At 42.5% G+C, this 26,031-nt stretch overlaps 1 protein-coding gene and 1 non-coding gene across 6 annotated transcripts in view; one reads left to right on the top strand and one right to left on the bottom strand.

Moving 5' to 3' along the window:
* Positions 1 to 26,031, bottom strand: part of Dennd2b (DENN domain containing 2B) — a 165,283-nt gene that overhangs the window by 95,883 nt on the left and 43,369 nt on the right. For 4 of the 5 annotated variants that reach the window (XM_060367065.1, XM_060367064.1, XM_060367062.1 and 1 more), the window contains exon 2: positions 1,574 to 1,662. The gene's annotated coding sequence lies outside the window, so the exon portion shown is untranslated. Of the gene's footprint in view, positions 1 to 823; positions 1,534 to 1,573; positions 1,663 to 26,031 lie in introns of those variants that run through there. The other variant, XM_021636260.2, reaches the window with a different exon arrangement.
* Positions 19,287 to 19,390, top strand: LOC132647754 (U6 spliceosomal RNA). Its single transcript, XR_009586097.1, has one exon. It is a non-coding gene; the product is annotated as a U6 spliceosomal RNA (small nuclear RNA).

Below are 26,031 nucleotides of genomic sequence, written 5' to 3'. Positions count from 1 at the left end.
GCACACCACTCCTCTCCACACTTCTAGGTCATAACAAGCTTTTTTCTGAAATTTAGGCATGCATGATGTGGACACTGTGTGCTCTGAGATTTGGTTAAAATATGGACAAAAGGGATCACCCAGCATAAGCATTATCCCTTATGTTCCTAGCTCCTAGACCTAAGATACTCCTCTACAACATCTGAATAAGACAGACTTTTGCAAGTCCCAAAACCTGAAGAAAGTCCCTTCCACAACTCAAGAAAACCTGTGATAAGCATCATTAATGGGAGGTGGGGGCAGTTTCCTATTTCTGAAGCTACTTCATAAAGAGAGTGCAAAAGGCCCCAGCTCCAATATTACTGTGATAGTCCCTCTGTCCTGCTAACACTCCAGAGGTACTTGGAACTTACTACAGGTGCCTCACTAAGCTTCATTAGCTAGTTTGAATGTTGTTACTGGCCAAGCCAAACAGCATGGTGGCAAGAGGACAGCACTAGGTAGAGCCAACCAAGCCACCCAAAGTTTCCATGTAAGAACTACAAGAGCTAGAGTGGTGAGAACTCATTTTCCTGTGAAAGAGCTTTCCTGTGAAAATATTGGTGGCTTTGTGCTAAACAAAAGCAGAGTGAAGCCTAAACATCTACAATTCAGCCACAGTAAGATCAGCTGGATTTGAAAAGTCAAGAAAACTGGCTGTTTCCCTCCTCTTCCCGGAGCTAATAGAATCCAACTGTTGGAGCATGACATCATTCTCGACCTCAAACCTTGAGTGAAGAGCACAGACACTGGCCTGCCACAAACCGCCTAAGATTCAAAGCAAGAGGCTCAGAGGTGCCCTTACCTGATAGTCTGGGTGATTTCTTGCCCACTCCATTCTCCGCAGAGGCTGGCTCACACCACAGTCGCTTAGGGAGCCCAGGGCTCCAGATCCACTGGCTTAAGCTCCAGTACCTGCTGCGAACTTCCCACAGCTCCTTCCTCTGACCTTTCAAGACTCTCCTTCCAGCCAAGTGAGCAGAGCTAGCACAGCTAGCCAGCCAGGCCGGTTGTCATGGAGACCCTGTCCTCCCAGGCTGCACACAAGCCTGCTCTCACTCAACTAGGCACTCTCCCTCAACCCGGAGGCCCGGGAGCGCGCACGCACATGCGTGCTCGCTCTTACATGCATTCTCTGAGTTCTAGATGGCCTTGAAACAGCACTGACTTTTAATCGGCTCAGTTTATGCACGCATTCCACCCCTCCTACCTCCCTTCCAGTCAACCAGGAGCCCAGGGCTGTTCCTGGGAACTTGCTGCAACAACCCAGAGGGGAAAAGGGTGAGGACAGTGAGTGGACTTGTTTTCCTCCCCTCTAGTGTCTCAGTTTTTATAACTTGGAAGAATCCCTGCCAAGGGGGAGGGAGCTAGCTGAAGGCTTGGAGGGGAAGCAAGCTCTTCCTCTAAGTACTGCAGCAGTAGCGGAATGAGGAGGGACCCTGATGCATGTTGCCTCGACTTGTTTGTTCGCTTGGGATTTTCCAGCAGCAATTGGGGCGGAAACACTGCTCACATCCCAGAAGCAGGCCTGGCCTGGCCTGGCCTCTCAGGTTACCTTGTTGTCTGTTCAGGTCCTGGAGATGGCTTTAACCAGTACAGGGTCCCATGGTACTAGTCCCAGAGCCTAAGCAGTCTCTTGTCTTCCTGCAATGGAGAAGAAACAAACTAGATCAGGACTAGGTGGAACCCTGGGCAAGTCTATGGCCACAGCCAGAGCATCAAACACAATGCAAACAGCCTCCTCTCTACCTGAGTCCAGGCTTCCAGTGAGGAGCTGTGCAAGTGCCAGCATCGCACTTGGGACACAGAAGGCCCTTTTAGTAGCCCCATGTACACACTCTTGCTTGGAAGCTGCTTAACACTCTCTTAGATGTACTGTTTTGTTTAATCCATTTAACTATTTGAAACACACTGGTCAGATAGGTTTGCTACCATTCTATAGATAGGATCACTGAGGTCCACATTTACATAACTAGTCAGGGAATGAACTAAGAGTAGGGACTAGTCAAGAGTCTCCTAAACCTATAGATTTTCTCTAAAATATACTGAAGCATAATCTTAAAAACCAGCTTTTTTTTCTGATAATCACAGTGTGGGCTTCTAGGGGGAAATGGAGATTCTTTCTGAGTCCTGGTGAGGTAAATCTAACTGCTGCCCTTGTAAAGCCTCAATGACAGATAGCATTTATAACATGCAGAATATATGCCGCAAATTAGAGAAAATACCCTGCCACATGCTACTTTACATCCCCCCAAAATAGCCACCCAGATCCTGATTATTTGTTGTTTCTCCAACAGACTAGGTCTGAAAGCTTGGACTAATTTAACACATTTTAAAGAATATCTAAAACAAAGTTAAATTACTTGCTCCCATTTACTGAATCAAGAAATAACAGATCCAAAACAACACCCAGGCCTTTCAGCTCTCCAGCATACATTAAACAGAGCAGTTGCCAAGAACACCAGAGCAGAATCACAGGACCTTGGCAGTGTCTGACCTCATCACCAACTGGCCACATGCCACTGAGCCAGCCTCCTGACTTTCTAGTTTTTCTCCATATATCTTATCCCTGAGGGGGGGTGGAGAGGTGAGGTGGGGGTTGGGAGAGTGTAAAGATGCTATTTGCCAAAAATGCCTCAAATCAGGCACTCAGTTAAGAACTTCTCTCATTCCCCCCGAAATTGTTGGTAACCCACCTCCACCAGGTATTATATTTTTCAAGTAGAATTATTTGAAACTTGTAAATGGATTGAATGTGGGAAGGCAAGGAGGCTGATGAAGATTAAGATAATGAGACTAAAGGAGGATATTTTCCAGTGTTGCTTCTCAAAATAATGCTTGGGAGGTTCTGATGGACTCCTTAATGCTTATCCCTTGCAGAATTCCTTTTGATTTTGATTCACTTTCAGTATACTACAAAATTCTCAAAACCAGATTTTGGTTAACTTGAATTTAAATCATAAATATATGCTGAAGGAATATGTAGAAAACATCACAAAACCCAAGAAGAAATGGCAGGCTACTACAGATCCAAAGTGGTCATCAGCCCCAGAATCCCCTGCAAAAGAAGACAGTATCACTAAACCTCAGCTTCTCTCTCCTCATATACACAGCAATCATCTATCTGCTCTTTTTCTCAGCCCAAACAATGCACGCATGCCTAGTCTCCAATGTAGGTGAGGCAAGTCCACCTCGTTCTACAGTTAGATAAAATTCATGGTATAATGGCAATACCAAGATTACTAAAATTTATTGAGACCTTACCAGGCATACTTTTAAACAGCGTAAGTCAGACTATCAACGCTGAAACAGAGTCAATCAAGCAGGTAATCCAAATATTTATGCTTGTGACCAGCCTCTAATGGCTGAGCCATCTCTCCAGTCTGGCAATCCAAATTTTAAAGTTCCTAAGACTAGACACAGTGCAGGCCAAGCTCCCCCTAGTGGCACACTGGAGTTATAAAGGTTCTTTAAAGGTGCCTTGTCCTCAGAAGGAAAAGACAAAGTTAGGGCCTTGAGTGTGGAGAGAGCAGAACCATTGCTTGGGTAATTCTGATGCATATGAGCTCCTGAAATTGGACAGAAGCAAGGCCAGCTAATTTCCTCTGCTGCCTCTGCAGGACTGGATCTAGGTCATGCCTGTTGCGGCTTTTCCTGAAGGAGGAGGATTTTATGGACCCATGTTGTCTTCCAGGCATGGTGGGTGAGTCGGTCAGGTTTGTAATACTAGCTACTCTCTGAGGTAAGAGGACTGCAATGTCAAGACCTGTCTGGACTATGGAGCAAATCGAAGACTAGTATGGGCAATCAATGAAATCTTGTCTCAAAATGAAAAATAAGGGCTATGGGGATGGAAAGATGGTTTAGTGGTTAAGAACATTTGTTACTTTGGCAGAGAAACCAGGTTTGGTTCCCAGCATCCACATGATGGCTTACAACCACCCATAACTCCAGTTCCAGGAGATCTTATACCCTCTTCTGACCTCCATGGACAACAGGTACACACATTTTATACAAACATACACACAGGCAAAATACTAATACAAATAAAATGGATCTTCAAAAACATATAATTAACAAAATTAAATAAAATAAGGGCCAATGACATGGTTCAGCAGGTAAAGGAACTTCCCACCAAACCTGACAACTTGAGTTCAATCCCTGGCACCAATATGGTAGAAGAAGAAAACTGATTTCTGAAGTTGTCTTCTGACCTCCATGTGTATATCATGGCATGCATTTACCCACATACATAGCCCCCTCCTCATACACAAATGAATAAATGCTGTATTTTCAATAAAATACAAACAACTAAATAAAATGCTTGGGAGAAAGCTCAACAGGACAACATTTGACACTCAGAAGGCTCTAAATTTAACCCTCCCACTACAGGAAAAGAAAAACCTCAAGTTCACAAAAATACTTGGGCCAGAAGCTTGGGAGACATCTCCAGTCTCTTTCCCTTCCCACTGCAATCCACTTAACAACTTCAAATAATTCTACTTGGAAAATAAATCTAATGTCTGTCCCCCTTTCTCCACTTCCATTGGGGTCTATCTCACTCATTAATTACTACAGAAACTTAGCTATTCTAGTTTCACCTCTTGCCCTCACAAAAAATAATGAAAACTCAAACTCAAGTTTCTTACACACCATCACACAACAATCAACACAACAGCCTTCTGTTGCTAAGTGGGTAGAGGTTTCTCAAACACATCAAGCAAATCATCAGTCTAACAGTAGATGTATGCCCCCTCATGTGGATCTGACACTCTTCCTGGAGACTGCACCAAAAATCCATGAGGGTCAGTCCTCAAGATTGCTGCCCTATTAGTTTAGATACCAATTGCTAGGTTCAGATTGTTTTATCTGTGCTTTTGATCAAGCATGTGTAAATCTAAATCAGAATTTCCACAACTATATCCTTGGCTTTAATAAATTTGCTATTAATAGGCTGGCCCATAAAACTTCAGGAAGCACTTAGATCTACTAGTTTATTATGAACAGTATTGTACATGAAAGAAATTCATCTGGCTAGGTATGGGGAAGGCACAGAGCTTCCAAGCCCTCTCTACAAATGCCACCTGTTTGGCTCCACTATAGCTCTCAGAACCTAGTCCTCTGGGGTTTTATGGAAGATTCAGTGTATAAGCACAACAGATTGTATCATTAGTCATTGGTAACCAATTTAACCTTCAACCTCCTCTCCCTTCCCCAGGAGTGAGGTAATAAGACTAAAAATTACACAAGCAGCCCCATCTTGAAGACATCCAGGAACCCTCAGCCAAGCAAACACAGAGGGGGTGGGGAAAGAGAAAGAGAGAGAGACATCCTGCTTTGGAGATTCTAAAGGATTTTTGGAGTTGTCTGCCAGGAAACAGGAGGAAGACCAAATATACATTCTGCAACATCATACCCTCACAAATCCATTCTCCACACGGCTGTCTGAAGCCCCTTTTGACACAGGATCGTGTCATTTCCTGCTTAACACACTTCAGTGCTTCCCAGATTCCTTAGAATGAGATATAGGTTCTTACCCAGACCTACAAGGACCTAACATGAGCCTTTTCTTCCCTCCTCTCAGCATACTTCCTGCCCTTCCCCCTCTGAGCACAGAATATTTTAGTTCACTAAAAATGTCAGATTTTTTTTTCCAGGCTGTCTAGCTTAGCCTGAAACCTCAGCCCCAGTCTTTGCCCTGATGACTCTTATCTTGCCTCAACTTGACTCTCATCTCCCGATGTCCACAGTCCTCCAAGTCTAAACGCAGCTCCTTTAGCTCATTGTACTTACCTTTCAAAGCACTTATTAAGATTTGTGTTTGTGCTTTTATGTAGTTATTTGCTTAATGTGAGTCTTCCCCCATGTAAGAACAGGAACCTTGACTATCCTGCTACCACAGTCCCTGTACTTGATGAAGGGCCAGCACAGAACAGGCACTCAAAAACGCAGAATGAATGTGTAAAAATCCTTCCTACAGGAAGGAGACACCCAGAGCAACTATTCCACGTCACTCATTTCACCTTTTCATAAACTTACAAACTATAATTATAGTTCCCCCATACGTCTTGCCTATGGGCTTAATCAAAAATTCCTGTCAAGTCTCCCTGTGGTTTACTTCCCAGAACTTTCCTGGTAAGGTCACTCTCCTAGGGATGCAATCTAGGGTTTTATAGCCTCTCTCATTACTGGAATGCCCATCATAGGCCTTCCACTACCACTGTATCTTTGCCAAACCAAGTAAGCTAAAGGAATGGCCCAGTTCTCACGATGGCAACATTCTCTGGGGTCAGCTTTATCCAGAAATGAAACACTGTCTTCTCCTTTTCACTGTGTAGCACAGATTACCATGCTGACAAATATGTCACTTCTGAATATATGCAGCCAAGGATAACTATAAATGTGGTCCAACACAAAAAATCACAAACTTGCTTAAAACACAAGGGTTTGTTGTTGTTTCTGTAACTTGATTGCACAATTCTCAAGCATGAACTTTGTCACCTAAAGTCATGTAGGGATGTCAAAAGATTGGACACTGAAAAAAAATTTATATGCTTATGAACATGTATATATACATTTATGTGTACCTGGCTATAATTTAAAGACATGTTATATGAGCTTGAAGCAGGGAGTTTTGTTACTAAGAAAGAATTCATTGAACACTGTTATGGGGAGGGGAGCTTAGAGAGATGGCTGAGCAGTTAAGAGCGTCTACTGTTATTCCAGAGGACCGAAGTTCAGTGCCCAGCACCACATCAAGTGACTCACAACCTTCTGACACTCGAGTTCCAGGGGATCCAACACTTTTGGCCTCCAAGGATGCCTACACTCACATGCAAATACCACTCCCTCCATACACATGTACTAGCATTCACATAATTAAAACTAAAAACAACCCTTTCTTAAAAAAGAAAAGTGTTATCTGGGAAAAATAATGAAGTCTTAATATAAGCAACAACAACCAATTATTATAAGACACATTGTCTCCAAAATCTGAAATCCTGACTCCTTAATTTTCTCTCAGTAGTCAATAGTGAAGGATCAATGACTCTCCAACCCACACCTTCCCACTGTAGGCATGACCACATCACACCATGATACTGCACATAACCTGCTACTCTGAAAATGCCTCGACCTTTCTCTCCCATTCTCTGTGGGTCGTGCTATTTCTGCATCTGGCTGCTTCTCCTTCCCTATTGCCTTCAAGGCCCACCTCAAGGGAACCTCCTTTTGTGAAATGTTTCTACATCTCCAGGCAGAATTTGTCTCTTTCACAGGCCCACTGCGGCCTAGGGATGCCTGTCCTATGTTGTGTGGATTACTTTATCATCATGACTTGTATACCACTCCCCACACAGGCCTGAGCCCCTCCAGGTGCAAGGACTTTAGCAGCTCACTCATCGTGGCAATCGACATATTATGAGATGAATGGAAAAATGGAAACACTCACCAGATAAGCAAACAGAAGCAGCTGTTGTCCGGAGCACTGAATTTTAGATGGGCTTACACTGTACATGGGGAATACATACCCATCCATACTTAGAGAAAACATAAAGATCGGGTCACTAAAAAGTGCATGGTGTTTTCTTATATCTCTCTTTACATTTATTTGTTTTTATAATGTTCTTTTAAAATTATTTATTTATTTTTAAGTGTATGAGTGTTTCATATGCATGTATGTCTCTGTACCATGTGCCTGTAGAGGCCATAAGAGGGTGTGCCCTGTGAGCTGCTCTGTGAGTGCTAAAAATAGAACACAAGTCCTCTGCAAGAGCATCTAGTGCACTTAACCACTGAGCCATCTCTCTGGCCACTGTGTTTCGTTCTGGGTCTATTCAACACCTGGCACAGCACCTGGCCTAGAGTTCTAGGGCTATCTGCCTCCAATCATACAAAAAGCAACTTCCTTGAAGAAAAAGATGAGATTCCAGTTTCTGGCCTATAGGGAGAAGGCTGGAGAGAGAATGGAAGTGCCAAACAGAGTGGGTTGGGAAACAGCCTGGACACTCTCCTCGGCCATCACCCTCAAAGCTGCCTTTAAAGAACAGAGAGGTGTCATCTCAAAGTCCTCTTGAAAGGCAATATGTCTACAACAAGCTGAGCATGGGCTCTACCAGAACCTTCAGATCAATAAAATAAACTGCAACCCAGGTATGGCAATGCCAGGCCTCCTGTGCTTGGAAGCCACACCCGGCAGGAGCAGGAGCCTAGTATGCTGGCTATTGCTATACATATTTTGCTAGCACAGCCTTCTTAAGAGAAAAATAACTGCTCTACGCTCAAGGTCAGTCCTTTTGTTGCAGGAAACTCTCCTCTTTCCAGTCTCTCTCCTCCACCATGGAGTGCCAGTCTTCCAGTCCCACGACATTCACCTCTACCTGCCTCACCGTCCTTAACACAAGTGAAGCTCCAGTTTCAGATCCTCTGAGAACAAAGTGCACAGTGGCTTGACCAGTCTCTTAGGATATATGTCACAATACTCATATACGAGTTAAGGAGATGAAAGCTCTCAAATCTTCAACCCCTGCCCTTCACTCAGTCTGAGCATCTTAACACTGCGCCACATAAATATAGGCTCAGGCCCAGACAAGACTGGACCATGGAAGTAACATTCCAGACTTTCCCAATGACACCATTTTTTATTCCGGAATGGGCTTTTCAGGCTGATCTATCCTAGAACTAAGTTCAACCAAGATCTTAACCTATCATGACTAAGCTTCAGGGGAAGAGGGGAGAGAGAGAGAGAGAGAGAGAGAGAGAGAGAGAGAATACAAGCATTCATATTTACATGTGTCTGTGCATGTGAGAACAGGTATGTGTGTAGAGGTCACAAGACAACCTGAGATGTTGATTCTCACCTTCCACCTTATTTGAGATGGGGGTCTCTTTTTGTTGTTTGACACTGCATACACCATGCTTCCTGGGTCCCAGGCTTCTGAGGCTCCTCCTGTCTCCACCTCTCATCTCATAATAAAAGCATTAGGATTAGAGGTATGCACCACAGCACCCAGTACTGCATGAGTTCCAGGTTCCTTATAGTTGTGTATCAGATGCTTTGCCCATTGAGCCTTCTCAGTCTCAGTTAAATTGCATTCTTAACCAAGAAAGCATGTAGAACCTGGGAAAGAAGTGTTCCCCAAAATATCTAGACTATAGAAGTGTAACCACACACAGCCACATCCTCTATCCTATCTTGCTGAGTGTCCTGGCTGCACTGGCTTCTCAACTCAGCACTCTTGGGACCAGCAGTCTGCCTATGGCAACTGTGTCTCACTGCTTTGTGTTTTAGTACCCTGAGGCCTGCTTGGCTTCATTCTCCTACCAGCTCCTAGTACTCTTTAGAACAAGAACAGTATCTTAACTCTCAATTCCAGCTTCAAAAGTATCAGCCTCTTGCCAGTAACCTGTTTCCTTGATCACAAATGCTGGAAGACACTCTGAACAATTTAGAATCAAGTCAGTTGCACAGTCTCTATCCCTGTGAAGAGATCATGGACTACACTATCATGACACCCTACACAATCTTCCACTTGAAATTTGGCAGGTGGCCAAGTTAATTCTCCCACCAACACTCAGGACTTGTCTTTTGAGTTCTATTACTTTCTTTCCTCTCACAAAGCTATCATTCATTTTTTTCACATTTGCAATTATACATAAGCTCTTCTGAAAGGGACCACCTCTTACATATTTTTGAATGTTTGTGTTTGCTCTGCATGTAGAAAATTCTCAGGATTTGATTCCTAGTATACATGTCAGCTCACAGCTCTCTGTAGCACCAGGTCCAGGCCATCTGACATTCTTATCCTAGCCTCCTCGGGCACCACATGCACATAATGCACAGACATGCATCCAGCAAGAAGGCAGAGAAGCTCTTCTGTCTCTGAGCAGTTGTCTCAGGAGAAACTTAAGGCATGGTAAGATTAAGACCTTTTCCATAAAGCAGGGACAGCTGAGCCCTGCCTGTCAGGTCAACTGGGCCTTTGGCCTCCCAAGCTTTATCAAGGGCATAGAGCTGCTCATTCTATGCCCTGCTCAGGAATCTGAACAATTCATACCACTGTCTCTTTAAACCATGGTTCACCATGGTCTGAATCACAAAGCGATATTTTTAACTACTAGAGTGAATTATTGTGGTTCTTTAACCTTCTAAACTAAGCTGTCATCTGATAGCTGTCTGGGAGCACAGACTGGGGTCTGAATGTGGTATCTGAACCGTCAGATGGCAGGATGCAGCTGGTGGCCTCTTCAGGCATTGTTTGTATATTTACAAACCAACTTATCTCCTAGAAGCAAAGTTCACAATGCTTGTAAAGACTCAGGGAGAGAGAAGAGCAAAGGCACTTCAAAGGCCAGTTCTTTTTCTTTCTTCTTCTTAAGATTTATTTATTGTTTATATAGTGTTCTGCATGCATGTATGCCTGCACACCAGAAGAGGGCACCAGATCTTACTATAGATGACTGTGAGCCTACCATGTGGTTGCTGGGAATTGAACTTAGAACCTTTGAGGAAAAAAGCCAGTGCTCTTAACCTCCTGAGCTATTTCTCCAGCCCTCAAAGGCCATTTTTTATTCTGGGAACATTTCCATCTTATTTTGGCTTTTGATATTGTTGCTTTGAAACAGGGTCTCACTGTGTAGACCTGGGTCACCTGGAACTCTCTATGTAGACTAAGCGGCCTCAAACGCACAGAAATCTACCTGCCTCAAGTGCCAGGATTAAAGCATACTGAGCTTCTTCCTCTCACCTCAAAGTTAAAAACCTAGCACTTTCTCAAAACAAAACAAAAAACAGCTTTTAATGTTACAGACACTGGATATATCCTATTTTTATTTTTTTAAATCTTCATATATATGTGTCTGTATCTGTATGTGTAACTATGCAGCATGTATGTTGGTGTCTGCTGAGATCAGAAGTGTCATATCCCCTGGAGCTGGAGCTACTTGACATTGGTTTTGGAAACTGAACTGTTCCTTTGAAAGAGCAGCAAGCACTCTTAACCACTGACCATCTCACTAGCCCCATATATCCTACTTTTTGAACATAGAACAGAACTAGATTGATTTTCTTTGTATAAAAGATGCTCACTTAAGAGTTCAACACAGAGGTACTTACGCAGAAGAAAAAAAAAATAGACCCCAGGAAGCAAGAAAAGGGTGAGATGACGAGAAAAGAAGGGATGGGTGTGGGGGCATATGGGAAGAAGAGAAACTAGCACAAGCCTCTGAAGGACAGAAACAGGTGGAAATTTGTTTGGCTGTCAGAATGGCTAATCGGGAGGGATTCTTAGGCATTATTTGCAGAGGAGTGAGAGAACACATATGAGTACCACTTAGCCTACTGAAAGTTAGGAAGGACTCCAGAAAGCCTTCTTTCCCTCAGTGTCTGGGGTTTCTTTCTTTGGAGACACAATTGCTGTGACCAGCACAACAAATGCCGCCAGACTTCCCAGTCCCAGCCATGTCACTGCAGAGCGGTCACATGAGACACTGGCTCACCTCCAACACCATCAGATGAGGAGCTGAGTTCTCAAGGTGATGAAAGACTAGGCCCTGCCATCAACACAGATGACAGCTGCCATCAGTAATACATGATAATCCGTCATGTGAGGAAAAGGCCACAGGGGCTGAGGAAGAAAGCACTCTCGTGAAAACTTGGTAAGGTTAGTAAGGCTTCACTCTGTTCACACCTGAGACTTACCAGACGGCCGCAGCCTGAACTAAATTACATTCCCTTCGAGAAGCTAGGCTTCTCCAAACAAAGCCAGGAGAAGCAAATCCAGCAGCAACCTGAAGATCAGAGACCCAGAAAGAACTGAAAAGGCTGGCAGAGGCAAGGATGGACACTTGCAAGTGAGAATCTGGAGGCCTGAAGAGGTTTCAGGGTTTTGTTGTTGTTTTAATAAGTGAAATACCCACTTATTTCAATTTATCCAAGAAAGGCTTGAAGTCAAGCTCCATTACACTTGACTTCACCTGCTATTCTGAAGGACAGAAGAGATGAGATATACAATATACCTTCCAGCTGGGCGTGATGGTGCATGTCTTTAGTCCCAGCACTCAGGAGGCAGAGGCAGGCACATCTCTGTGAGTTTGAGGCCAGCCTGATCTACAGAGCAAGTTCAGACAGCCAGGACTACACAGAGAAACCCTGTCCAGAAAAAAATGTGTGTGTGTGTGTGTGTACCTTCCAGACGCGACCCACCCACAAATTTAAGTTCATTTCTTTGACTACCTGTATAGTCCATCCCCCAACCTCTTAAACATTTAGGACACCATAGTAGGAAAGGAAATTAGAAGACTGAGATGGACCACAGCAATATAATCTAGAGGGGAAAAAGAGGAAAAAGAAAGTAACATATACTGAACCTGGGACAGATACCAAGGATAAGGTCATTCTGACTAAACTAAGAACTCAGCGGAGTTCACCTCTTTGAGGAACTTTGAGAACTGGAAACTGAAAGCAAATGACAGAGTACATGAACTGAGACCCTAGATAGAGCACACAGAATCTCTCTTCAGCTTGCTAACTTTAACTTTTCTCCTAGAACTATCTGGATTTACAGCTTTTTTCACAGAGCTTCAGCAGTATGACTCAGCAATTATGGTTGTGCTTTAGACCTGTAGGAGCCATCACCCCATGTCCCAAAGCAGAAAAGAAAAGGTTTCCTAGAATGCAAGATACAACACTTCTCTGGTCTGTTGTTAGGAGCTCTAGTGTAGTTGTGTCTATGGGAAAGCTAATGGTCAAGACAGAGACCACAATAGCTTTGTAAAAAAGGCACACTCCCCAAAATGCTTTCAAGATGACCCTCAGTTCTGTGTTCCATTCTCTAACTGTGCTAGTTCACATCATTTCAGAGAACACAAAGAAAGCAATATCCAAAGGCGCTTTGCTATGCGAGTGGGGGCTCGCCAACAAAGGTTATCCAGACAACAAGACAGACAGGCACAAAGTGATAATGATAGGATATGGGAAATGAGGTGTACAGGTCCATCTTACAAAGAGAGGAAAAAGATAACAGAAGCTTCTTGGGTGCTGCTGATCATTTTGCCAAAACCTGCCAAGACAGAGTGATGTCCTCAACACTCAGGTTTTATGGCAATACAAGCAGAAAATTATGTGGAGTCAAATAATTCTTATAATACCTTTAGAAACAGACAAGCCACAGTTTCTCAAGAATTTCAATTAAGTATTTTCATACATATAATCTCTGTGAATTTAAGACTCAGAATTAAAAAGACCCAAGAATCTATCTTCCTGATCATAGTTCTCAGAAAACATTTCTTATTAGGAAATCGAGTAATACATTCCAAAGGCTTATGGGTAAGCCCAGAGAGACTAGGAGTTACCTAATGTCATCCTGCTTGTGGATAGACTTGTTTTGGTCTCTCAATCATTTCTCCATACTGCTTTTATTATAAAACTGCCCTAAAAGATGAGAAGCTGAGAGCAGATGTCCCATCCCACCACTAAAAAGCTGAATGAACTAGGAACCGCCTTCTGCTTTCTTGGCTCCCATCTTCCCACAAAGATAAACTCTAAAGGGCCAGAATAAAAAAGTACTTTGAAAAGTTCAAGGTGTTTCACAGAGATGTTAGGTAGGTATGGATCAGTACTCAAAGGTCAGAAACTTTATTGAGCACATTCCTTCTCCTCGCCTTCATTCATAGTATCCCATGTCTAAGACCTGCCTATCTCACTCAGGAATGTTCGCTAGGATTTGCTCCCTTCTCTATTCTTGTTGCAGCTCTCTCAATATCTTTAGCAAGTTACTAACAGTGTATGCCCTCTCCAGAGTGTCCCTACTTCCTTCTACCATTAAGATTTCCAGGGGCTGGAGATGGCTTGGCAGCTAAGGATACCTACATCAGGCAACTCACAACCACCTCTAACTCCGCTTCACAGAATCTAATGGTATCTTCTGCCCTCTGTGAGATACCTACACATACACACACATATATGTACACATATACATAATTAAGAATTTAAATTAAACTAAACAAGGTTTCCACATGATTCCACTTTCATTGCTTCATATCCCATCTCTGGTGCACCAATGTTAACCGCAAAAAGTGAAATTCTTGGCTCTGCCCTATTAGACATACTACTTCAGGACAGCTCATCAGTGACTCTTGGATAGATACTATATTCTCTCAATGTGCTTGCTGTTCTCCACATGCAGAACACCCCTCATTTACTTATAAATTCAACCCAACTTTCAAAGACCAGAAAAAAAACCAAACCCTGCCTCTTTCAAAAAATCTTTCCTATGGTTTTAAGACACAACTTTTTTGTTTCCCAACTGCAAAGATATTTGTAGTTAAAAACCAACAAATTAAAACCTTGGGTATTCTTTGTTTAAAAACTATTGTCTCTCTCTGGGTAGATACTAAATTCTGTCTTGCCAAAACCCAAGCTTTATAAAGTATCTGTATTACACTGTCAGTTAAGCTAAGAAAGTCAGCAAATGCTTGTTTACTGTTTGTGACTGGATAGCAAGGCCTTGTTTTTCTCTTTCTTGTTTTCTTATCAACAGTGATGATGCTGGAAGAACAGGAGGGAGGAAAGAACACAGACTCAATGTTATCCTGACCCTGATGCACTTTCTTACTCTTTCCTCCCTGCTTTCACCCACTCTTGGGAGGAAAGCCCCATCCCAGGGTTAAATTGCCAGCTCTACAGGTGAACCCAAACACTCTAAGCAAAGTGGACTTGTACTTAGCTCCATTCTTAACATTCTGATGGGCCTACTTGATAGTGGCAGCTGTCCACAATTTCTGACCACGGTGGGAAGATAAAGGGAAGGAAGAGACAGAAAAGTCAAGACTAGTAGGAGTCTTCCAATACACATTTCAGATGGAGACCCTGAGCTAGTTCTGTTTTGAATTAAGCTCCTTTCTCAAGGTCTGTTTCAAATTAAGCTCCTTACTACAAAGTTTCATGTACCTCAGGACGACCTCAAGCTCACTATAAAGCTGAGGATGACCTTGACTTTCTGATCCTCATGCTTCCACTTTCCCTATACTGAGATTACAGGCATACTTAACTATCTGTTTTATGCGGTCCTGGGGATCCAACCAGGGCCACACGTGCTAGGCAAGCACTCTACTGAGATACACCACGAACCAGCTTCAACTTTTTTTATTATTTAATTATTTTTATTTTTATTAATTACAGTTTATTCACTTTGTATCCTTCCCTCCTCCCCTCCCAATCCCACCCTCCCTATTCCCCAACTGTGTCCCTCTCCCAGTCCACTGATAATGGAGGTCCTCTTCCCCTTCCCTCTGATCCTAGTCTATCAGGTCCAGCCTCAACTTTTTAAAAATTTCATTCATTCACTTTATTTATGTGAGTGTTTTGTCTACATGTATTATAACACACATATGCTTGGTGCTGGCAGAGATTAGAAGAAGCCATCGGATCTCCTGAAACCAGAATTGCAATTGGTTGTGAAGCACCATGTGGGTGCTAGGGATCGAATCTAGGTCCTCAGCAAGTGTTCTTAACCACTAAGCAATCTCTCCAGTTGTTATTAATTTTTTTAAGACAAGGTTTCCCTGTGTAGCTTATGCTGGTCTAGTACTTGATGCTATCTTGTCCAGCTAGCCTTGGACTCACAATTATACTGCATTAAGTTCTGAGTTACAGGCATGCACCACCACACCTAGGTGTATCCCTCTCTTTTTAAAACCCAAAGATGCAGAGCATGTGTGGGAAGAAATATGTACCTTTCCAATGCAAGACACCATCACAGGCCAAGTCAGCGAGGACTGGGAGCTTCCAAGAAGTTTTTCGTAATTAAGGCAGCCAAAAAGCTGGGAGGCAGACTGAAGTTGACCAGTCTAATCTCAAATCTAGTGGCTCAGTCCCATGACACTCTGCCAAGACTTCCCTTACAGGCCAAAACCATACACGTGTATGGTGGGGACAGGACAAGAAGGCCAGGCAAGGTACCAACTCTATTCCATGAGGAAGGCACTCCTGGGCATCATATCCAAGACACAAGTAAGCCTTCCCAAACCCACCTCCCCACTCTCCACACCCAACACTCACCATTCCCTCCAGATTAACTACCCTTTCCAGTTCTTTGGAAGGGCTTATCCCTCCAGTTATTTCTGTTTTAATGTCTTCTTGGGCCCTTCCTACTTTACAGAGGTAAATGCTGCTGCCCTCCAAAGACTTTGAAGCCAGGTAAAAATGGTACCTACCTGTAGGGGAAGGGGATAGTTACAGAAACTTTTCAGCATGCCAACATGAGAGCCAGAAACAGTCTCATACCTGCTTCTCAGCTTCTTCCTCATAACTGTATCTGCAGTACCCATCTTAAGTCCAAAAAAAGATCCCAGGAAACCGAGGATTGGCTTTAGCTTTGTTCCCCATCCCATCTCTTTCAGAATGACAGGAAGAAAAGTAGGTAAATTGGGAATGTTCTTGAAAGAATTAATACTGAGCCCCAGTATAGTAGCACACTACTCTAACCCCAGCACTCAGGAAGCTGAAGCAGAGTGATCACAAATTTGAGAACAGACTGAGCTCCTTAGTGATAACCTCCTCCCCAAATAAGAATGAATACTATAACCCCACAAAGATAACTCCTAGCTCCAGAATTCAAAACAAAAACAAACAAACAAACAAACAAACCAAAAACCAAAAGCCATCCCCCCTTGAACAGTTCTGGTCACCTTCAGTAGTTAGTCTCCACAGATCTGTTTTTAACATTCCAAATCACAGATGCAGGAAACAATTGTACTTCAAACAGTCTGGAGGCAGAGTTGGGCAGAAAGGAATTCTGGTGGCTTCTAAGAAGTACCTGACCAGGAAGGAAACGAAGAGCTTATCCACAGTTTTCCAGATCCAGAAGTAGAGGCACTAGATATTGAATATGCACTTTGTTACCTCAGAGGCTGTGACAGAAAGGTCCTTAGATGTGAAAAGCCAAAGGAAGAGAAAAAAAGATACCCAGACAGAATATACCTGAGCTTCTCCCCAACATGCCTTTGAGTGAGCAGTGGCCACACGTGAATGTGAACCAGACTGTTATAGAAACCCATAGCTACTCAGGTGCAGAGGAGCCTACATAAGCCAGAGGCTGGAAGTTCCTACCCTGGTATAAGCCCTAGTATCATCTGCTTTCTGTGCACCAGGCTTTTTTTCCAACATCTGCAGGGAAACAGGTGGCGCCAGAAGAAGATCCTAACATCTGACAGGAAACCAAAGCTGCTAAGTAGTTGGGCTGTGCTGGCTCCCACCCTGTTCTGGCCTCTATGTGGCCTCAGCGGTTGTAGTGCTAGCTATAAGCTTCCCAAGAATCCCCACTGCAGTTCCTAGACACCTGTACACAGCTAGGCTGAATAGACAGATCATCCTGAAGACACACCTTTTCCAATATATCACCCAACGTATGGCCCTAAGAGGCTCTGCTGGACACAGAAAAGAAGTCATTAGATATGCCTTCCTCTTCTGTGCTAAATGGTTATATTAAGCCACTGAATAATATTAATTTATAAAGAATTTAAACCAGGGCTGGCAAGATGGCTTAGCTGGCAAAGTATTTGCTACTCCAGCCCAGTCACCTAAGTTCAGATCCCTAGTAGCACAGGTCTATGATCCCAGAGCTATGAGGCAGACAGGATCCCGAGAGCTCACTGGTTGATCTAGCTAAATCAGTGTGCTCCAGGGTCAATGAGAGACCTTGTTTCAAAAAGTTAAGTGTTAAGCAACTGAGGAAAATACCAAATGCCAACCTCTGGCCTCAACACACACAAGTGCAGATGCATCCTCCACAGCATGTATGTCCCCTCCCAGAAGTAAATTTTAAAAAAAGATCAAGTCTAAGACTGTTCTTCTTTGCCGGGAAAAGGCAATTCCTAATACAGATTCCAGACAACACTTCTCCTTCCACATTTCCTCTTTGCACTTCATATAAGATACTCATATTCACAAGGTTTGCAAACCTTAGGCAGATTAGCATCACCACAAGAAGCATACAAGATCACACACTTTGAGGCTGTCCAGTCCTCAAAGTGTTGTACTTGCCATCAAAGTTTCCATTTTAGGTCCCATGGAGAAAACAGAAGGCAAGAACTAAACAAAGCTTTCTCCAGACAGAGGCCTTGACTGCTAACAGAACCAGGGTGGCTCCAGACACTGCACATGCAGGAAAGTGGCTCAGCACCTGGAACCTCCCCTTCCTGTAGTACCAGCAAACTAGCTGATGTCATTGCTCTGGCTGACACATGGGCCCTGGGATTTTACCCATCCTCACCTCAAAATTGCACAATACATTTCTGCAGCTGGCTACTGATGTCTTTTACTATCTGTTGCCAATGGAGCTTTTGGACTTGTGACTAAAAAAAGGCATTAGTTTCACCCTGGCCCCTGGACACAGATTTTATTCACAGTTCTAGGCCAAAATACATGCTGTTTTTTCTCAAAGAGACAAAGCTACAGAAGAATTCAAAAAGAACATCCTGCGCCCCATAGAAAGAAGGACAAAGAGAGATAAAAATCAGCCATGTACTTCTCTAGAACAACAGATAAGACTCAGGCCAATCCCCAGGCAGGAACATCTGAACGAACTTTGGTCACCTGAAGCCCGGTACAGTTTGGAATCTATTCAATAGTAGTTCTCTTTTCCTGAATTTTCAGTCCAGAAGGAGATGCTGCAAGCTACACATAGGGCAGCTTGCCTAAGTGAGCAGCATGTGTGCCATGTAGATAATGCATAAAAGTTCACGCTGGGAGCTTTGCATTCAAGCACTGATTATCTCCTAGTCCAAAATTGAAGGAAAAGTTCATTCCTGCCACTAAGCATGTCTGAAGAATGGGATCCTATCACAGTCAGATCACAATTTTCAATGAGGAGCTTTCAGTTGTAGCTAATCCTGACAAGACACACAGGAGGAGAAGGAAGAGCTTAGAAAAGTTAAGCATGGCTATCTCCATCACCTCTCGCCTAGAGACTGTGGCTCAGAGAGTCAAACTTTCCTTATCTTGTGCTCAGAATCCTTTCGAAGTTCTATTCTTTCTCTTTAAACAGGAGACTCAAGAGTTAGTCAGTCACTTTTATAAAATGACAACATGACAGTTGGATGCCCAGATAAACTCATTACTGAAAAACATGGCTGAAATTTGATTTCTACGTGATAAAGGCACAAAACAATATCTCTAAAAATACTATCAAGAAGTTATAAAATTACATAGTATTTACACATCTCACACAGGAGTTCAGGAAGGGCAGGTTAATTAAAAGATAGAGCTGGATGCTTGCTATTGCAATACAAATATTAAATCTGGAAACATACACAGAAGATTAGCATGTCCCCTACACATGGCTGACAGCAAATTCATGAGGCATTCCATATTTAAAAAAAAAAAATAGAGCCAACCATGCCTACAATTCTAGCCCTCAGAAGATGGAGGTAATAGGATCAGATGTTCAAGGTAGGCCCCACCTACACAGCAAATTACAGGCCAGCATGAGACTCAAAAAATTATAACAATTTAAAAATTAAAAAAATATAAATACAGGGTATTTTCCAGAGCAACACTAATGCATTAATATTTCATACCACCTAAAAAAATGTTTTTGATACAGGGTCTCTTTCATAGTCCTAGCTGTCATGAAACTCACTCTGTAGACCAGGCTGGACTTGAACTCGCAGAGATCCACCTGCCTCTGCCTCGTGAGTGCTGGGATTGAAGGCATGTGCCACCCCTCACCCCGCCCAGCTCTCCATGTAAATTTTTTTTAATTTTATTTTTTATTGTTAACTGTGTGCCACACAGGTGTGTGTACTCGCAGCACCCAGGGAGGCAGAGACAGGTTGATCTCTGAGTTTGAGGCCAGCCTGGTCTAAAAAGCGAGTTCAGGACTTCACAGAGAAACCCTGTCTCCAAAAACAAAAACAACAAACAAACAAAAACCTTCATGCCTGTGTGTGGGTATATGCACATCAGTGCAGAGGCCCTCAGAGACTGGCGGCATTGGATCCCCTAGAGCTGGAGCCATCCAATAAGGCTTCTGTGAACAAAACTCCAGTCATCTGAAAAAAAAGCATTTGTTCTTAACTGTCAATCCATCTCTCCTGCCCAGCACCATCTAATGTTAAGTACTTTTTAATTTAATTTTTTGAGAACTTCATACAAGAGAACTGCATTTATACCATTTCCATCCCTTCTTATCCCCACTCCTACTCCTCCTGTGTCTCCCCACCACTCCTCATATTTATGACCTCCTCTTCTTTATTGTTCTCTCTCATAAAAATAAATACTGAGTAAATGCTGAGTCCATTTACTGTTGATTGTATGTAACTGTGTTTGAGATTGGCCACTTGGGACTAGATAACATATCAGGGGCTTGTCCTTGAAGACTGAGTCTCCTTCTCTCAGCAGCCATTAATTGCCTGGCGCTCTTCATGTAGGAGCGAGACCTTGTAGGATTTTCCCCCCATCACATTGGCATGTCAACTGATGGTGTCACTGTGCTGGTCCTGGTGGCTGTATTGAGATCTCACAAGTGCACAAGTGCAGATGTGCACACATATTCACCATATATGCTTTGGGTCTACAGAGCCCATTTCTTTCAAGTAGATCAATGTATTTGATCACATTTACTCTACCTTCTCAGTTCTTCCTCTTCCCTATCTCCCTTCTACTAGTTTCCTTTCTTCCCCTAGTAGTTTTTCTACTTCCATGTTATATTTATACACAAAGGGTTTTATGTATCTATAGAAAAATACATAGAATCCACAAATGAAAGAAAACATGCAGTATTTGTCTTTCTAAGTTTGGCTTTATTTCAGTTAAAATGACAATCTCTAGTTGTATTCATTTTCCAGAAAATGGTATAATTTCATTCTTCTTTCTGGTACTACACTGTCTAATTCCATTCCCATATGTCTTTCTTTTCAGAAGTATTCCTGCTATAAAGCTTATCAGGTAGGATTAGAATAGTCACAATCAAAAAAAGAATAAACAAGGAAGGTTTTTCCTGGAGCACCAAAATAAGTAGATGAGAAATCAAAGGAAAGAACAAGACTAAGGATAGCATAAACAGGGGTTGAAGAGATGATTTGGTGGCTAAGAGCACTGCATGTTCTTCAAGACGACCTGGATTCCATTCCCAGGACCTACACATCTGTAATTCCAGGCCCAGGGGATATGATACTCTCTTCTGACCTCCAAGGAAACCAGGCACAAATATTGTACACAGACATACAAATAGGCAGAACACCCATTCCCCTTCACCACCACCCCCCAAAAAAAGCTGTGAGTAGTATTTGAAAAAATACATAAGTACCTATGACTGATGAATTAGGAGGTTCACAGTTACCCACAACAGGACTGGCCACAAGGAACATCTGGCATTATGTGACAATTACCAGTTGGGTCATCAGCTTAGAACAACTTAAAACCAAATGGAATGGGGGCAAAGATAGGCTCACAGCCTCTTACCAAACCCCAAATCAAACCATTATTTCAACCAGATGTTGTTAGTGTCCACTATAAACATGTCTGAAGAAACCACATTAGCATTCACTTCCTAGTCTCCTAGAGCTGGTTAGTGTCCACTCCCTAAAGAATAGGATCAGTGTCACCTAGTCCTAACAATTCCAGTAGACCAGAAGCACCCTCATTGGTAAGGTATGGTCAGGATGGAATCAGAGCCTATAGAATACAATAGTAAATGAATATAGTTTGACGAGCACTGTGGTGACTGTCCTAAGGAAAAAGAGATAAAGATTGTGGGATAGCAGAGAGGAGGGCCTGCTTGAAAGTATACAGAAGTCCAGTAAGTAACTCTTCTTTCCAGAACTATTCTGGAGTTCTCTGGCTTTCTCTAGCAGTCTTCAGCAGTTTAAGAGCCTCTGGGTGATGTGGGCAGGAATAGTGAGCATGCTGCCTCAGCTCCATCACTAACCACATAGAGACGGGTGTCCCCTATGCTATTTACATAGAATCACTGAGTAGAAAAAGACCTCAGGGGTCCAGCTCATTCTGCAGTGATGAAAACTGAGGTAAATCTTTAAAGGAAAAGGGGTCTAAATGAGACAAGACCTGAGTAAATCTCAAGGCATTTCACAAGGGAACAAGATGAAGAAACAGCAAGGTTCTGCTTTTGCCAGCAGCTGTAAATGGGGAAGAAAGCTGAGGTTTGTGTAACAGAAGCTAAGCCACCCACCTCTGCTTCAAAGACCCCTTGGTATCCTTAAGAGGCATCTCTCATCTCTTTAGTCTACTCTTATTTCATAGCTCTTGGTAACAGGATCCCCAAACACTCTGCCTTTCCTTGCTAGAACCAAATCCTGCTTCCTCCACAGCCTAAGATTTGGAGCACAGCCATGTACAGCACAGAAGGAGCCATCAAGAAACATTGGTTATCAAACATTTAAGGTTTCCTGAAACTCCAACTTCCAAGGATTAATCTCCACATGATGGGGAAATCAAAGCCAGATGAAGGTCCAGGTTGAATCTGTGAAGGAGGTGGAAGGTAGGAGGAGGAATTCTGGAACTGGATACACAGAGGACAAGCTTCCCATATCCCTAGGTAACAACAAACAAATGAATGATCCAGGGTGAACCCAGGGTAGACAAACCAATCATCTCCAGAAGTGAGCTTTGTCAGAGAATGTTCATCATCTTATTACACTTTCTACTTCTTCAAGATGACTACCTAGACCAGCTTTGTCTTCACACAGGTCATTTGTGTTACCTTTCGGTTCTACTAAGGATGATCTGTGCTCACAGCAATGGTTCTATTTCATGTCTTTGATGCCCTGGCTTACTCTGGGTTCCCATCTCACACTTACAGAGTTTCATCTTCTTTACCATAAAATAAGGACACTTGACAAAAGAAAGTTGAAGCACAGAAAGTGCCCTGTGCAAGATCAAACCACAAATTAGCAGTGCAGCAGAGATCAGGACCCAATTCTCTAAACATGGTCCATCATCCTCTCAACTGACTACAATACCTCTGTTATCAAAGAAACATCTGTACTAGAGCATGAAGACCAAGAAGCAAAACTATTTATCTGCAAGTTGTTTTAAGGAAAACAGCACAGCCAGAATGTTTGGCAGAGGCTAACTAAATATTTCTTCTATGACCTCTGACAGAAAGAAGACTGGAAGACTGTGGGAGAGGAGTAGGCAGAGCACACAGGAAATGGAAGAGAAGACCACTGCACAGACCAGCAGATGGGTGACTAGAAAAGAAAAAAATGTGATGCTAACCTGAGGACATGATAAGTCATGGCTTTTGAAAGGTAGCAGCGATTTAAAAACTGGATTCCACACTTACGAATAAAGTACTAACAATGTATCAAAAAGAGTACAAAAAGTTCCAAGAGAAAAGAATTGCTAAAAAGTCTATGCAACTAAAAATTTTAGGACAACAAAGAAGCAAAAACTATTTTTCTGGTTAAGACACAAATAATACTTAGACATAACAAACATGGAAATAAGGGCCAAAGTATCAACTGAAATCTAGTTCAGAAATAAAAACCAAAGGTTACATTTCAGGTAAGGAAAGGAAAGAGAAGGATGATGGAAAAAACATTATTCCCTAATACACAGGACTCCATGAGTGTGATATCAGAGCCCGGGACACATCAGAAGCCCATTTGCACCATAAGTGAAACTGGAAGGTACCACAAGGGACCCAAGAAAGGATCTTCCAAAATGAGTAAAAGCACCAAGATCAACCCACTGTGAAGAAACCACTCTACAGAACTAGGCCTTACATGAGGGCCTGGAGAATTGGCTCAACGGCTAACAATACTTGCTGCTCTTGCAGAGGACCCAGGTTCAGTTCCTAGTACACACACGGTAACTCACAGTCATCTATAACTCTAGCTCTAAGGAACTTCTGGTCTCCGTGGGCACTGCATGTACATGGTACAGTTACGTAAATGAAGGCAAAACTCTATACATATAAAATACAAATAAACAAACCTTTTAAAACAATAATAACTGAGATAGATAGAAAGACAGACAGAGGGACAGCTGATAGATAGAAAACAGGTTAGAGACACAAGCTTCTTGAGTTTGCAGTAATATATGAAAATTGTCAACATTTTATTAGCCACCCAAATGATGGCTGCAAAACACTCATATACATAAAGTAAATCTAAAACAAATTCTCAAATTGAAAATATATCAACAAATGCACACTACAATTTTAATTAGCTCAAATGATCTTGCCTAATTTTGTAATGGTTGAGAATAAAATCTTTATCTATCCTGTTATCCTGCATTTTTTCTATATTTTTGTTATATTTTTAAAACAGTCTCACTACATAGTGTACACTGTCCTCAAAGTCAAAATCCTCCTGCTTCAGCCTTCCAAGTACTGGGATTCCAGGCATGAGTTATCATGGCCAGCTTGTAGGTTTCTGAGACAGAGCCACTAGATTATTTTTTGCTGTTGTTTATGTCAAAACACTCATCCAAAATGTATTAAAGGGAAAGTAACACCAACACAGCACAGCACACATAGAGACAGACTCCCCCATGAAAAAAAAGAGGATCCAAAGCTGGAGTCTTCAGTTATTTGTGTTATTATTTTGATCTGTAAGAGTTCCCTTTTATATGAGACAAAGGTAACAGGTTTGTGGTCATAATTTGATTATTTTTTAGAAAAACTTAAAAACTAGGAAATTTATTTAGTCCCCAAAAAACAACAAGCAAACAAGAGCTATGGTCTATGACAACTTATACCCCTCAGTATGGCACCCTTTCCCTGGGATAACTAGTGGCAGGTATATTCAGGACCCATTTCCAAACCACCACCAAATTTCTGCTCCAGAAACAGTCTCAAAATCTCCTGGCATCTTCCATTTCTATTCCTCTTTTAGCCAGCACTTTCTTTTCCCCAATGGCTCAAGATAATGGATTGCAGCTTCTTAGCTCAGCTGCTAGTGTTCTCTTTTGATTTTAAAATATCTCCACTAATTCATGTTTTAAATGGTTGTGTTCCCCCACCAACACTCCTGGATTTTGAGGCTGTGGAACCTTTAAGAGGTGAGGCCTACATAATAGTACCTCACTGGGGGTGGGCGTTAAAAGGCTGTATCAGGACTCTAAGTGTCACACTCTGCTTCTTTGTCTGCTGTGATGTAAACAGACTCCATCTTTGTTCCTGCCACCAACACCTGAGTAGGGAGGGAGGTAGAGTTGGGGCTATTGCTCAGTGCTTTGAATGTTTGCCTAGACCGTAGAATGCACAAAGCCGTAGGCTTGAAGCTCCGCACTGCATAAGCCGATTGTTGTGGCACATGTCTATAATCTTGACAGTAGCAAAGTGGGACAGAAGGATCAGAAGATCAGCCTTGGATACACAGACTTCTTCTATAAATAAATAAGTAAATAGATAGGTAGACAATAGACAGAGAGATAGATAAATAGGGCAGTATGCCACAATGCACATTCTGTGCTGACTCAATACTTACTTAACAGCATAATCTCCTGTCCCCCTCCTGAAAGCCAACATTAGTATTTTTGAAGACTATTTTGAAAATAGTACTGGGGAGAGAGATGGCAAACAAACAAACAAACAAACAAAAAAACCCTCCAAATACATTTTTCCCACAACAAATCAAAGTGGTATAATGTTCTTTACCTTGCCATGTTGGTCACATTCCTATGGCTGTCCCCAGTCCCTTTTGTCTTCCTCCTCAGAAAGACCTTGAGTATCTACTGCCCTGGTATAAATTTAGTGGTATAAATTTCCCACTTCCCCCTTGCAAGCTGGAACAACAAATTATTAGGTGGCTCAAGGTTCTCTAAGGCCAAGTGTCATCCTGGAAAGTGTGAAAGTATGGAAAAGGTGCCCATCCAACTGTCCCATGCTTTCTTGTGTGATACTGAATCAGCTCTTTGGAGGTTTCCTCCTGAGTTTGGTTCAATGTGCTCTAAGCAAACACTGTTTAGGCTCATCACACTGTTGAGCAAACGTTCAAATGCAGAGAACAAGTGTCATCATCTATTTTCTCTGAACCACAAACAACCTT

Source organism: Meriones unguiculatus, chromosome 14 (genome assembly GCF_030254825.1).
Source record: "Meriones unguiculatus strain TT.TT164.6M chromosome 14, Bangor_MerUng_6.1, whole genome shotgun sequence".
NCBI lineage: Eukaryota > Metazoa > Chordata > Mammalia > Rodentia > Muridae > Meriones > Meriones unguiculatus.
Note: the sequence above shows the minus strand (reverse complement) of the source record. Positions and strands in the feature narration are given on the sequence as shown.